This window comes from Marmota monax, unplaced genomic scaffold (genome assembly GCF_021218885.2).
Source record: "Marmota monax isolate L192 unplaced genomic scaffold, Marmota_monax_Labrador192_F-V1.1 WCK01_AAM20220418_F8-fsc00109, whole genome shotgun sequence".
NCBI classification, from domain to species: Eukaryota; Metazoa; Chordata; class Mammalia; order Rodentia; family Sciuridae; genus Marmota; species Marmota monax.
Window position 1 is genome coordinate 3,668,080 of NW_026695229.1, and position 15,028 is coordinate 3,683,107.

Below are 15,028 nucleotides of genomic sequence, written 5' to 3' on the forward strand. Positions count from 1 at the left end.
GAGACTTAGTATGGAATCTGAACTCCCACCTCTGACCAGAAAGAGTCATTACTCCTTAGCAGGGTACCAATGAAGATAAAATGGGGAACGTGGATTTCTACCCTTAACTTGCAGTAATGAGGCAACATCTCCTTCCTGCTGCCAGCATAGACACATAGGAAACCTGCTAAGATGGACAATTTAAATAGGATCCAGAATCTCATCTATACCAAGTGTCCAGGGTATAATTGAAAATCACATACTTAAGAACCAGGAAAACTCAACTTGAATGAGAAACAATAGACATACTCCATAGATGTCAACAATGAGAATGCAGAGAGGTTGGAATTATCTGACAAGGGTGTTAAAGCAACCATCCTACAAAAAAGAAGGAAGGGAAAAAAAATAACAAAATCCTTCAACAAGCAATTACAAACACACACAGGGAAAATGTAGAAAGTCTTAGCAAAGAAATAGAATATCTCTGCAAAGAAATCAAAGATGTAAAAAAGAAACAAGTGTAAATGATAGACCTTGTTCTTCAGATGAATCTCTGTGGGGTGTGCATCCAAAATTTAGACTTTTCTTCCATCTCTGTCAGATTTTACTCTCCACTTGCCCTCTCTTGACTATTCACAGTGGTTCAGGGAGAGCTGCTGCCACCTACCTTGGTCCATGAGGGAACATGAGTCTATTGGATTTTTCTGGTCAGAGAATTTAGTTCAGGGTAGGGCACATGACCAAATCCAGAGAAAATTTTGGGGTTATTTCTGGAAATATTGGAGAAAATAGCCCTTTTTCAGTTTGATTTGCTCAAGTGTTAAAATATAAGCTCAGGCTCTGGGTTGACCTATTTGTTACAACTTAATGGGAGGCTGCTTGAGGTCATCTATTGACAGGAATGAAAACTGGATGAAAGGATCCTGGTGATGTGATTTCATACCTGGATCCATCAGGATGTTTTTGAGTTAGGTTTTATTTTAAATTTTATTTAATTTTCCCTATTCACTTATTATTAAAATTTTAATTGATATAAAATTGTACATAATTAGGTGCAGTGTGATATTTCAGTACCTGAATACTGTGTGTAAAGAGCAGATTAGGGTAATTGGCATAGCCATCATCTTAGACATCATTTTTTTTGTGTGTGTTGGAAACAATCAAAATCCTCTCTATGGAGTATTGAAATGCACAATTAAGTGTTAATTGTCAGTTGTAGTTGTTGTACTGTGCTATAAAACATTAGAAGTGATAACATTTTTTCATGTATTTGTCGATCAGTTCAGGTCCTTGGCCCATTTATTGATTGGGTTATTTGTTTTTTTTTGGTGTTGACCTTTTTGAGTTCTTTATATACCCTAGTGATTAGTGCTCTATCTGATGTGTACAGGGTAAAGATTTGCTCTCAAGTTGGAGGCTGTCTATTTTCTTTTGCTGAGAAGAAGCTTTTTAGTTTGAGTCCATCCCATTTATTGATTCTTGATTTTAATTCTTGTACTACAGGAGTCTTATTAAGGAAGTTGGGACCTAATCCCACATAATGGAGGTTAGGGCCTACTTTTTCTTCTGTTAGACGCAGGGACTAGCAATTAGAGAAATGCAAATCAAAACTACTCTAAAGTTTCATCTCACTCCAGTCAGAATGGCAGCTGTTATGCATATGAACAATAAGTGTTGTCCAGGATGCAGGGAAAAAAGATACACTGCTGGTGGGATTGCAAATTGTTGCAGCCAATATAGAAAGCAGTATGGAGATTTCTTGGAAAATTGGGAATGAAACCACCATTTGACCCAGCTGTCCCTCTCCTCAGTCTATACCCAAAGGACTTAAAAACAACATACAACAGGGACACAGCCATATCAATGTTTACAGCAGCACAATTCACAATAGCTAAACTGTGGAACCAACCTAGATGCCCTTCAATAGATGAATGGATAAACAAAATGTGGCATATATACACAATGGAATATTACTCAGCAATAAGAGAGAATAAAATCATGGTATTTGCAGGTAAATAGATGGAGTTAGAGAAAAAATGCTAAGTGAAGTTAGCCAATCCCCCCCCAAAAAAAATAAATGCCAAATGTTTTCTTTGATATAAGGAGGCTGATTCATAGTGGGATAGGGAGCGGGAGCATGGGAGGAATGCACAAAAGAAAATACCAGAAACAGCATTGTATTAAAATCCTAAGAAGATATTTAATTGGATTTATTGCAGTAAAAACACTTAACCTGAGATTTATCCTCTTAACTCAATTTTGTATGCAACCCAGAATTGTCAACTATAGGAACAATATTGTATGCAAGATCTTAAGAACTTTTTCATATTGCATAATTGACACTTTATGCCAATTGATTAGCAAGTTCCAATTCCCCCTCTCTCTCAGTCCCTAGGAACCACCATTCTATTCTCTGCTGTTATTAATTACATTAGTTGAGATAACTCCTCAAAGTAGAGTCATGCAGTATATACTTCTGTGACTGGCTTATTTTGCTTAAAGTTATTTCAAGTTTCATACATATGGCATGGATTTCCAAAACTATTCAAATTGTATATGGCAGAATTTCCTACAAAAATATTTCTTTATATGTATATACCACATTTTCTTTGTTAATTCTTCCATGAATGGGCACATCTTAGAGTGAATAGTGCTGCACTGAGCAGCAGGCTCTCATATCTCAGAGAGCCCTGTAAAACAGATAATTTAACAGAGAAAATATCTACTTTATATTATAATTATGTAAATTAAAATATAGAAAAGAACTGACTTTCATTATGTACCTATTGTTTTCAAAGCCCTGTATTGTGTTTGTACTTATTGTTCCTCTGTTCCTCATAAAACCCAATGTTGTGAGTATAATTTTACACTTAACAAACGTGTAAAGAAGGAAACTAAGAAAGGTTAGAAAATGTGTCCAGATTCTTGACTAATTAATGCCCTAAGAGAAATTGAACTCCAGAGTGGCTGCTTCTAAAAAGCTACCTTCCAAATAAGATTTATCTGTACATATGTGAGGAAGAGAAAAATGTGTTGTTACAAATAATAATAATGGGCTCATCAATGAATTTTCACTACTGTAGTACAAGTTTTAGAGATATGCTAATTTGAAAAGCCAAATGTGTAGTAGTAAGCCAGAATACAAAGAGGAGATTTTTCTTAAAACATCTTTTACCTGAAGGTTTAACTCATACTTAAAGAACAAATCTAATAAATAATAGTCATAACACTATGGGCTACATAATTTATTTGAAGAAAACTAATTGCAATGTGTCAATGAAAAAAATCTAGAATATTATGCCACTGTTATTTCTGTGGCATAATAATTTAAATTTTGATCTCTTTACCTTAGAAAAATAGAATTTGAGATATTATCAGTAACTTTTTAGAAATACTCTATAACTTAAAGAGTGTTAAATATCTGAATGTGGTCTGTTTGGGATGTAGTGTTATATTGTCTATGGACAATGACTGTCATGCATGCATTATTTCCATCCGTAAGCAATAAGTTAAATTACTGTTTTGATGTAGTCCTTTTATTTGCCAGTCAAAGAATATTACAAATGATTGAAAGGATTTATAAAATGAGGTGGCTGAGATTTGTTCTTATTTGCTTGCAGCTGAAAGCATAATATCCTTAATGCTTCCAGGATATGGAGGAGCTAACAGATGTCAAAAGAGCAGAGAAAGCTATTTTGCAAAGATCATTCAAAAACCAAACAAAAAATCTTTTCTTTTACAAAATTCACAAACTTTACTTATCAAACACTAATCATAGTTGACAGAAAATGCATTTTATGTTTACACAAAATGTATCCTTTTCCTCTTCAATTAAAAAAAATAAAAGTTGTTATGATAAAGGTAAGACCCTGGATTAAAATTAGTGTAGCACAAGTTTTTCTTCATCAAGTAACTGAGAGTTCTGTCATTGTAACTCTTTACTGTATATGCAATGTAAACAAATAATTTTGCTTAAAGATAAAAGCAAAATAATTTAAATCAAAGAATGTTTTCCTTTGCTTATTTAGCTTAAACAGCTTTCTAACTGATCTGAGTTTCCAGAAACTGCCGTTTAATTCTGGAGAGTGTATTCAATAAATTCAGCAACTGTGAGTGTACAGTAGTGATTAGGTCTATAAGGCTCACTAACTAGGTCAACTTAGTAAGTCTGAAAGGAGAACCATCATGTTGCACATTAGAATTTTAAGAGAAAGACAGTCATTTGAGGAATAAATTGCTTAATGCTATTTCCATAGGTCCCATGTAAACAGAGGAATGTTGGCAAGTTTTTGCAATCAAGGCCAATGTTTAATAAAGACAGGAAGGAATAAAAAAAGAAAATATTATTTATGGATTTACATTTTGTCTTACCTCAATCCAAATTCTCACTGCTAAAACAATCCAAAAATATACTTCAGATCTCACCTGGGCTGCCACTCTCCTATTATAAACATGTTACTTAAATGAACTGGTTTGCTTTTCCCAGAAGCTCTTTATCCATTAATCAAGGATACTACAAATATAGCAAGTATTTGATGTTACACACTTTTTTCTTATTTCCCTCTTTTGTTGGCTGAGCTCCTCTTTTTTTTTTTTCTGGGGTAACTCTTCCCATGCATGTTGATAATTTACCCATTTTAGGTCAACCTTTAACCAAGCATGGTGTGGGTTCTGACCACACCATGCTTGGTTAAAGGTTGACCTAAAATGGGTAAATACGAGGCATGGCCACAGAAAATGTGCAACTATACTGGAAGAAATAGTTTTTTATATGCCAGAGGTGCATCATTTTTTAAGTCACATTACATTTTTACATCTGTTTGGATACATGTCTTGACTTAAGACATCTGAATATGTGTCTGACTTAGAATAGAAAAATAAAACACCATATTTAAAAGATTTTCATCTGAAGCAGGTTTAGCAGTTAGCTAAAGAGTTTCATGGAAATAATATTGTGTGCACATACCAATGCAATCCAAGTGTTTGAGTTCTGTTATCAGGATGATCCTTTGTTCAGAGATGATTGTCATCAGAAGACCTGCATATTCTGGTCTTGTATTGAAAACCATTCCTTTGATGGGAAGGGTGTTTAATGGAACCTTCAATTTATCTTAATCCCCTTGTTCAGATTCCATGTTTATTAGCAGCCTACTAATTTCCATGGAAAAAATACACTGCTGAAATATTCTAGACTTCATGTATCTTTCGGATATGAATGATAGTGGTTTCTGATTAAAATTAATACAATCTCTTCTCACAATTATATGTTGCTATAGCTGACTATAGGTGGAGAATGGACCACTCATGGCAACATGAATATTTGTGCTTCACATGACATCTTATACACTAAAGAGTAGCGTCTGTCAATTTTAAAGGCAGTTTGATTTCAAATGTGTAAACATTCATAGGACTGAGAGCTGATAAGAACCATGATCAGAGTCTTTGGAGCACTGGGATAGATCTAGCTAGGATTGCCTTAGATTAATTGTCCCTAAACTTTTCAGTGTCTCAAAATCCCCTAGGGAAGCTTTTGAAAGTACTGACTCTCATGTTGGAGATTCTGATTTAGTGAAACAGGCATGGCTAACTATTTGTACTTTTGAAAACCATCCCCGGATGGTTCTAATGCATACCCTCGTTTGAGAACCACTGTTTTCAACTTTTTCTCCATGCAAGAATCATGTGTACCTTCTTTTACTGATTTTTTTAAAGCTATAATTAGATTTGGTGAATTTCAGACTAGCCTACATTTTACTCATAAATTTGATCTTAGATGGAATTTGTTTTTTATCCATAATACACATATCTGTGTTTGTATAGGTGGCAGTGGTGGTGGACACAGAGGCAAAAGTGAAAAGTGGCAGTGGCATCTTTGGTATGAAATAGGCAGTCATACTTCAGAAAGGGCTCTGCCCTCGATGTGAATGATGTTCATTCTCTAGTAAGTCGTTTTATTGGTCAGCCTATTTCCCCTTTTACTTTGTTCTTTAAAGAATATTATACAAAAGCATTTGCATTGACTAGTAGATCCATGCTTCTGCCTTCATTTTTACAGTGGAAATCAGCTCTCTACACAAGAGTTATCATAGGCAAACTTTTCTCTTTCTCCCTAGTTTAAACCTTCCTCTTGTACATTGGTTTCTGTTGTTGCTGTTTTTAGTTAGTTTGCAGTTTTACTAGGCCATGTCTGTGTGTGAATTTATTCATATATATTCTTTTAACCTTACTATAATTTGTTTGGCTTCCTGAATCTAAGAAGGCATATCTTTCATCTGTTCTGGAAAATTCTTCCAATGTTGACACTCTATGTTCTCCTTTCAAAACTTCAGCTAGATGTGTGGTAAGCCTTCTCACCTTAAGTTCATATTTTTTAACTTCTCTTAAATATTTTTCAAATTTTTCTCTCTTCTGATAATTGGCAATTTGTATCTTGGGTCTGTTTTTGCAATTCACTGTGTCTTCAGTCATATCTAATCTGATGTTTAACCTCTCCTTTGAGTTTTTTTATTATTTAATGGTTTTATTTTTTCACTTCTAGAAATTAGGAGTTGTGTTTTCAAGTATTATTTTTCCAATAGACTTTTAAAGACTAATTCCTCCTCTTCTTTTTTAACAAGTTGCTGTACTAGATCTTATGATTTACTAGCTGGAATATTTGAGGATCTGATTCTTTAGTTTATTTGTTTTCTTTGCTGTCTCCAGTTTTTGGTGATAAATTTCTAGATTGTGTGTGTGTGGTGTGTGTGTATATATGTGTGTGTGTGTGTGTATGTATGTATGTGTGTGTGTTACTTTCATTGAAACTTATAATTCTTCAAGGCCTAGATTGAAGGCACATTCCTTTTGTACTTGCTTCGGGTAGAGACAAATGACACTACAAATTTAACTACTCTTTAAACTGCATTTCATCTTAGAGGTTTTATGGTCATCAAAGTGGTATGAATGCAATGCTCCAAACTTTTATGAAGACTAATTATGGTTTTCAAGGAAATTATTTTATAACTCTCCATGCAAAATCAGAGTCAGACACAGAAATGTTCTTGTCATTGCACCATGTAAGATGGACTTTAAGCTAGAAATAACCAAATTATGGATAACCAAACAAATTCCATCTGAGGTTATCTCATTTCCATCTGAGGTTATCTCTGAAGGGATTTTACCAATGACCCCTCATCTTTGAGAATCCTTAGGCTACATCTTCTTTGCTCCAATGGGCATTCACAGCTATAGCCCAATACGCACTGGCATGATGCTGTTGGAGAAGAGGATGGCTTTGAATCTCGTTGAATTAACATTTCATGATTTTCTCTGTCTATTGGGTTTTTCTCTCCAACTTCTTCCCCAAATATGTGGTTAACTTAACCATGCATTAAAATGTTTTAAAAATATATCCTAACATGAAAAAAGTCTTGGATCAAGATGCTTTTCTTCAGGACAATTAATCTACCACATTTCCATAAATAGGTTCCATTCTTTGAAAAATTTAATTAAGGAAAAAATTTCATCCTCCAATTCTTATTTCACACTAGAAACAATTGATCAATCAAATCATTAAGAGTATATAAGATGTTAATATTTATCTTTTCCAATACCCTGACTTCTTATTTTTGATGAGTAAAGGTATGCCTTGAGAAGCACTTTCCAAAGAAAATGTTCCATAGAATGCTAATTGTAGTTCCCTGGTGACAGAAAGCTGGAGAAACACTGAATTAAACAGAGTCACAAATTTTCTTATTGAAGAAGTTGTATGATGTGCAATAGGAGTGCCCTTGAGAAATGAGGATAACTCAGATGACTGATGTGAGGAAGGCCAGCATAGAGAGAAAAAGAGACTTCCCCAAGGGCATAGAGGTAGTTAGTAGCAGGTCATCTGCTTCTTCTAAGTTTCCCTTCCTCTTTATTATCACAATGTAACATTTGTTAAATAGCTACTTGGAAAACTATTTCCAGTAGTACCCCTTCCCCAAATCAAAATGCAGTTTAGAGGCCATCTTTCACTAAGTGAAAGGAAAGTGGGCTCCTCTCCTAAAAACAGCTAAACAGGTATGTTCCAGAAGTTCTCTAAGGAAAACAAAATATGATGTCAAAAAGCAGTGGTTTTAGATCTTGGCCTGAAGTGGAAAATAGATGCTTTCATGGGGCTTCAACCCAAATCAACACCAAGAGATAGTAATCCTGTGTGATTATTAAGAGGGTGTGTGCTCTCCTGAAATCATAGTTTTTAGTTGGCAGGGAGCAAACTTCCAAGAACAAGTTGTGACAGAAAACTTTTTTAAAAACCACTTTTGGATTTCGCCCAGCAGAATGTGCAGTTTCTGACTATTAGTGTATTCTTACCTCTATTACAGAAAATGGACTTGGGAAAGTGAAGTGCAATGTTATTTACATTTTTGTGCCAAAACATTATGAAGTGAAATAGTAAAACATGCTGAGTGAGTGCAGCATATGAAAATTAATAGGAACATTTTGAGTATGTGATCTTTTACTTGAAACAATATAAATGAAAAGAGTTCTGTCAAGGTCCTTTCTTGACCTCTTTTAAATGTTTCTTTCTTTCTTTCTTTTTTACACTCTCAGTTGTTTATAATAACTCCTCTGGATACGAGGTCTAAAAATTCTTTCTTTTAGAATTTTTCTCTGCTTGTGTACAGCTGATACCTTTCATGGAAAAAAAAAAGCATAAAATGATCAGTAAGTGATTTCTAATAGCTTTGAAATAGGACCACCAGGGTGAGTATTGAGTTTGGAGTCCTAGTGTTGGTGTCTCGTTTAGTCATCGGTCCTTGAAAATAAATGTGTTGTGCAAAGATATTCAAAGGTGTTGAGAGCAGAGATATTGTAAGGACAGAACTTCCAACTGAGGGCTAAAGAACAATCTAAGCATTTCTGAAAAAGTGCTTTTTAGGTGGCTTTGCACTAAGAAGAACCATATTATGAATTCATAATGATTACAAAAAGGAGGAGGAAGAGAAGAAGAAAACTGAACTTTTGCTCTCTGTTAGATACTGGATTAAGCTCTAGATATACATTAGCTTATGATATTTATATCTCAGAGCTAGTAAGCTGATCTCTGGTCACCCTTCTTTTACACATGAGGCTTAGAGAGTTGAAGTAACTTGTTAAAGATCTACATCAAAGAATACATTGCAGGGATTTGAACTCAACACTTTCTTGACCCCACAGCCCTATTGACAATTCCTCAGCTGTCTTGCCTCCTAGAGTAGATGTAACTATAAGTTGCATCTTTTTTGTTTGTTTGTTTGTTTGACAATCTGGAGAAAGGATTTGACTTTATACTGTGAAACTGGACCGTGATAGTCTGGAGCCAAGAAGTCCAGGCAGTCTTGGCATGAGGCAAATGTTGTCAAGAGAGGTCAACATCAGCTGAGACAGAGCAATGACCCTGAGCATAATCCAGGGACAGCCCAGAAGCTGACTGTCCAAAGAGCAAGGCAGGTTAGGGCCAGGTTGACCGAATATGAACACTACTGATAAAGGATTTCATGTGGTCACAAGCAGATTTCCTCAATTGTAGCCTATAAAACATACCAGAGGGGATTATTTAAATCTGGTTATAAATTTTCATATGTTCAATAGGAAAGAGAGGGGTGATGCACAGCATGAACTGATTTTTCAACTTTTAACTGACTTTTGATATTATTATTTAATTTAAAGTATACAAAAGCATTTCATAGTTTCAACAATAACCCCAAGTTAAAATAGCTGCCTTATCCTCGCACAAAAGCTGCATACTGAGAAGTCCTTAGAAACCAGGATATTTCATTTGGAAAATAGGTCCACTCTGTCATAATGCATGACTCAGTCATTTCAATTACCTAACTCAAGATCTCTCAAACTATCCTGGTTATCTGTCCTCTGAAATCCTCTTGTATACACCGTCTGGAAACTAAAATCATCTGAGTCTGCTTCATCTCCCTCAACACCCACATCTAACCGGCCAACAGAGCACTTAGTTCTAAGTCACATATATCCCGTAAGGTTACCTCTTCCTCTTCATTCCTGCATTCCTTATCCCACCTACCTTACAGGCTAATGGGCTTCATCATGTGTAATTTCTGGGTCAGACACTGCTTCTCATCCCGCTTTACTATGGCCAAATTTAGAAGATCATGTGATTGTAAGCATAGGCCCTAGAGGAACAGCCAGGAACTGCTTTGCTTAGAATGAGTGATGCAAATGGTAGGTACCTTTAGGATTTTAGGCCCCTCCATACTGTGTATTAATACCATGTATTCCCTTTCTTGTATCCTGGAGCACAAGGAACTCATAACCAGGACTTCATCCACCTTCCCTGCCTAACTCCCCCTACTCCCACACTTGCAAGGTGTACATTAGCCACTCAGGCATATTTGCAGCTTTATGCATTTTCATGTTATTTCCTCTGCTGAAAGTTTAGGGCCCCATGATGTCCACCATGAAATCTATAATCCCTCCTTTAGAATTCAAGTGTCAGCAACTCTGATGGAATCCCTAGCCACAAGCAGATTCTCAGTGCCACCTTACTCTTTGTAGCTACATTTTCTAGCATTTATTACACCATACTGTGAAAATAATTTGTCATTGTCTTCTCCCTCCATGGTGATCTTCTTGAGTGTGGATTCACATTTTATCTTTTGTCATCAAGCTATAAGAAATTTCCAATAACCCTAATTTTTTTTAAGGTCTAGCTTGATAGTTGGATCTAAGGAGCAGAAGGGACCAATAGGAGGGGTCAGCAACAGACCCCCTTCATGAAAGCCTTCTCTGGTGGCTTTTCAGAGTATTCTAGGATCTATAGTATATCTAGGATCCAGGCCTGATGCCTGGATCCATAAATGGTCATGTTAAAGGAACAATTGTGTTAAAATTAATTGATTATGATAAAAGAATGACTCTGATACAAATTCTGTTGTTTCTATTGTGCCTTTCTTTTTTGTGAGTTTGAATTGTATAGATGAATAAATATTACAAAAAGTAAAATATGTGTTTTGGGTTGCTGAGGTAGAATATTGGGATACCAAAAAGACACAGGGATTATTTGTTAATAACAGTAAAAGACAAAGCCAAAATTAATTGCTTGTTGACATAGCTTTAATCAAAATACAAAGTGAATCTTAACTCATTTTGGCAAATAATGCATCCAGTTTTAGTAGGTAATATGTCAAAGTGTCTTGGATTTTAAATTAAAAAGATCACATTTTCTTTAATGCTGTAAGGTTCAAATGCCATCATTTATTTTCTTGGTGTCCTTCGTGCCATGTGCATGCTGCTTTATGTCTTTGAGCATGGTAATTCTTACCCTGAAGCATGGGAAAATGGTACCTATCTTTTAGAATTATCACAAAGTTCCAAGAAGGCAAAGCATCTAAGCTACTGAAACAGTGGCTGACATAGCACTTAATAATAAATATTTATTTCTCCTTTTAAAAATCAATTTTGTTAGATGGATTGTACCTCCAAGTATTAGATTTACCAATATATAATAACTTGTCATTCTTCATTACAAACTAAACTACCCTAGCAACATTGTAAATCCCTGCAGATCTTTGCTTTAGGAAGATTGCTTTAGACTGAATGAATAGCTTTCTCTGGAGACCAATAGACCTAAGAAAACATACAACCACTTTGTGGAAAGGAACTCCTGTGAGGTAGGATGGATGATGGACCCAAAACATCTCCAATAGGACCTAGAATACTCTGAAAAGCCACCAGAGAAGGCTTTCATGAAGGGGGTCTGTTGCTGACCCCTCCTCTTGGTCCCTTCTGCTCCTTAGATCCAAATATCAAGCTAGACCTTAAAAAAAAATAGGGCTATTGGAAATTTATTATAGCTTTCCTTTGAAATTTTCAAGAGGACTGTGCTATTCCCAAGCAAAATATATTATATGAAAGCATATGAAAAATATTTGTGCATTTTCCATGAAAAATTGACAGAAATATGATTTCTTAAAGAAATTACCCAAACAACCAGAAGGAAAGTAAGACAGAGTAAAGGGGAGACAAGGGTTGGTTGATGGCTGACATGTGAAACCCTTTACCATTCATAAAATATTTAGGTTATTTGAGCTAAGGAGGAAATTGCTAAGGATTAGGTTTATAGCACTTGTCCACGTCTCAGAAGTGCTACTCTGTAAAACTTGTCAAAGAGGGGGGAAAAAAGGAAAGAAAGAAAGAAAAGAAAGCAATCCCATTAGGAAGCCTGTGCTTTGCATCCTGTCGTTTATTAAATTTGTCAGTTGAGGCAGTTGGGATTATGGCAGTAGATTTATTAATTTTTCAGAAAAACCTGGCATTACAATGCCTTACCCTTGGCACTAGCCTTGGAGAATGCAGAGAAGCAAGTTTGTGAAACAAGCAAATGCTGAATTCCTGCAGAGAAAAAGTCATTACTATGCAAACCTGTCCCAAAGGAAGCCAGGTAACCAGTTTTAGAAGGGCTAGTTTCTTGAAAATCAGCAAGCTTCTATTCAGATAATAATAATGATAATAATAATAATATTATTATTTTTATTTTCATGGTGTATAAAGGAAAATTCTTTCTTAGCACAAGTTCTATGGTAGTTCCAGTCCTTGTGGGCCTGGAAAATGATACTTTGCTCCAGGCAGACATTTGTTTTCATATCTGACATTCAAGAGTCATTGTTGTGAGTGTCCAAGGATTCATTCTGCCCTTCCAACCAAAGAAGCAGGACCTTTTCCTTCACATCGTGGTGGATGCTTGCAATGCTCTGGTCTTGCTGATGTTCCCTGCCCCAGACAGTAGATATGGTCTGTCTGAGGGTGGTTGTGGTCAGGGGCAGGACTGGGAGAATGTGGGAGTTTGTCCTCTTGGCCTTTTAAGGCCATGCTGTTGATTCTTTTGTAGACCACAGAAATTGAGGTTCCCCTTATTTTCTACTGTGGTTCATTGCAGAAAACCTGCAGTGTCTCTGTTTCATTGTTTTCTTTCTAGAAGCCATTTAGAGTATAGAGAGGATTCTATATTATGTTCAGAAGTTGATGCTGTAATGCTCTAAATATAATAATAACTGTAAAGCATTTTCTATGCTTATAGGCAATATTTTAAGTACTTTACACATAGTGATTAATCATATGATCTTTTCCCTAGCTCTGTGAGGTAGTTGATTTTGTTGCCATCATTTCAGAGATGAGGAAACTAAGAGTCAAGTAAACATCTTGTCCAGGTCATAAAACCAGGAATTTGCAGCTGGGTCTGGGGTTTATGTTCCTAAGCACTCTCAACTCTTATCTCAAGCAGACACTCCACGGTTGAAGAAAATATATTTAAAACAAATCAGATCAACTTGCTCACACAGAACAGTGGTTTGGTTGTGAATACAAACAGGTAGGAAGAGGAGAAGATGCATGCCAGGAAGTGGATAGATATCAGAAGTTTGTGAACACATTCCTGGATAGAGCCAAAGGACTAAAACCTTTGGTAATCCTACTTTAGCATGCACACAAATGCCCCGGGGAATTTTATAAAATTTCCCCCATCCAGAGAAGATTCAACAAGCCATGGTAGGGTTTAAGATCTACGTTTATGTAAGCATTCCCAAACCATTCAGAACATCTTGAGGGTGTCCAAGAAATATTTCATTAGAGATTTGTGCCTTATATCCTCAGACTTATGGGAGGAGATAAGGAAACTACAATTTTATACTAAACATCTTCGTCATCCAGGATCTAGTGGATGTGTCTTGGTAAGAAGTTTTTCCACTCAAATTCATCTACATGAGCATGTTTCACATAGGCAAGGAAGAGGACATTTGTAAAAGCTGGCAGTGGTGAGCCATCTAAGATCCTAACCATGAAAATGAAAGTTGACTTTTTCACAGGAGGATGCCCTTTCTCCTGGAGCAGATAGTAGTTCAAGACTCTTGGAAGTTAAGTTTTGAAATGAAAGCCTGTGGGACATTTTAAAATCAGACTGAAATTTGAGCTCTTTATTTATGGAGCCAGAACACAGGAATGTGTGTGTGTAGGGAGGGGGGACCAATAAATGTAAAGACACCATGTAAAATACATGGTTTATCAGATGTGCTCAGGCCCCCTCTGAGCCAGCATATATAGAATATAAAATGCCCTCACAGTTACACTAGAAGAGGAATTGGCTGCAAAGCCAGCCAATATAGCTTTTTTGAACAAGAAAGAGATCTACGTACAGTCATACATCCCTTCTAGCAAATGCTAGACATGGCTACAGAGAAAAACCCAATTATTAAAAGTTGAAAGAAAAAAACTGTTTCCGATGACATGAATTTAAAGGACAAACATTTTTTTCCTTGAATAGAAACAGTGAATTGAATTGGAGTTGAATTAAGCTAAATAAGAGGAAACAGTGAAATTTTGTAGACTGTGGAATAGTCTCACTGGGAACATTTTGGAAGGCCCATCACTTAGTCATTTCAAACTAGACCAGACAAATGACTTGAAGATATGCCGTGAGAAGCAGGGTTACAGAGAATGGATGAACTTTTCTCTATTCCCCTATGGAAATTTCCTGAGTGGTGTCAGCATTCAAACACACACACACACACACACACACACACACACACACACACATACTTTCCAATTGTCTCCTTTCTGACTTTTCAACTTGATCATCACCAAAACAGCATTTTAAACCCCTCCAAAGCCTCTTTATATTACTGGGTCTACATTTACTGTCTCTTCTGATCCACCCCCGCCTTGGCCTTGGCCTTCATTATGGGAACAAAGTTTTATTTTAAGACTATAAAATTCTTATAGTTTCCACTTCGTCATCTTTAAAGCCTTGTAAACACCTTCTCCACCAAGTCCTTGTGATTGCAAGTAGCGAGCCGTCAAGCTTCCTTTTGAAGAAGCAACAGGAAACAGAGAAGACAAATAAATTTCAATCAAATGAGGACTTCAAGAAACTGAGTACTTCATCAGCCTCATCTAACACACCTGAAAACCACTGAGCATGCCTTCTGTCCCTTGAGTAGAGCTCGATTTCCATAGATAGCTGGTTGGAATCCCAATACTGAAGAGCCAACTTGTTAATTTGGAGCTGAAAGTGACAATT

The 15,028-nt window shown here is 36.1% G+C and overlaps 1 protein-coding gene and 1 long non-coding RNA gene across 8 annotated transcripts in view; one reads left to right on the forward strand and one right to left on the reverse strand.

Moving 5' to 3' along the window:
- The window catches only part of LOC124088272 (uncharacterized), a 42,970-nt gene extending 38,454 nt beyond the window's left edge, over window positions 1-4,516 (reverse strand). For 3 of the 5 annotated variants that reach the window (XR_006850322.2, XR_009226098.1, XR_009226099.1), the window contains exon 1: window positions 4,351-4,516. This is a non-coding gene — a long non-coding RNA (uncharacterized LOC124088272). The remainder of the gene's footprint in view (window positions 1-4,350) is intronic. The other 2 variants (XR_009226100.1, XR_006850320.2) reach the window with 2 other exon arrangements.
- Sugct (succinyl-CoA:glutarate-CoA transferase) overlaps window positions 1-15,028 on the forward strand; it is a 724,801-nt gene that overhangs the window by 667,200 nt on the left and 42,573 nt on the right. The window lies entirely within an intron of this gene.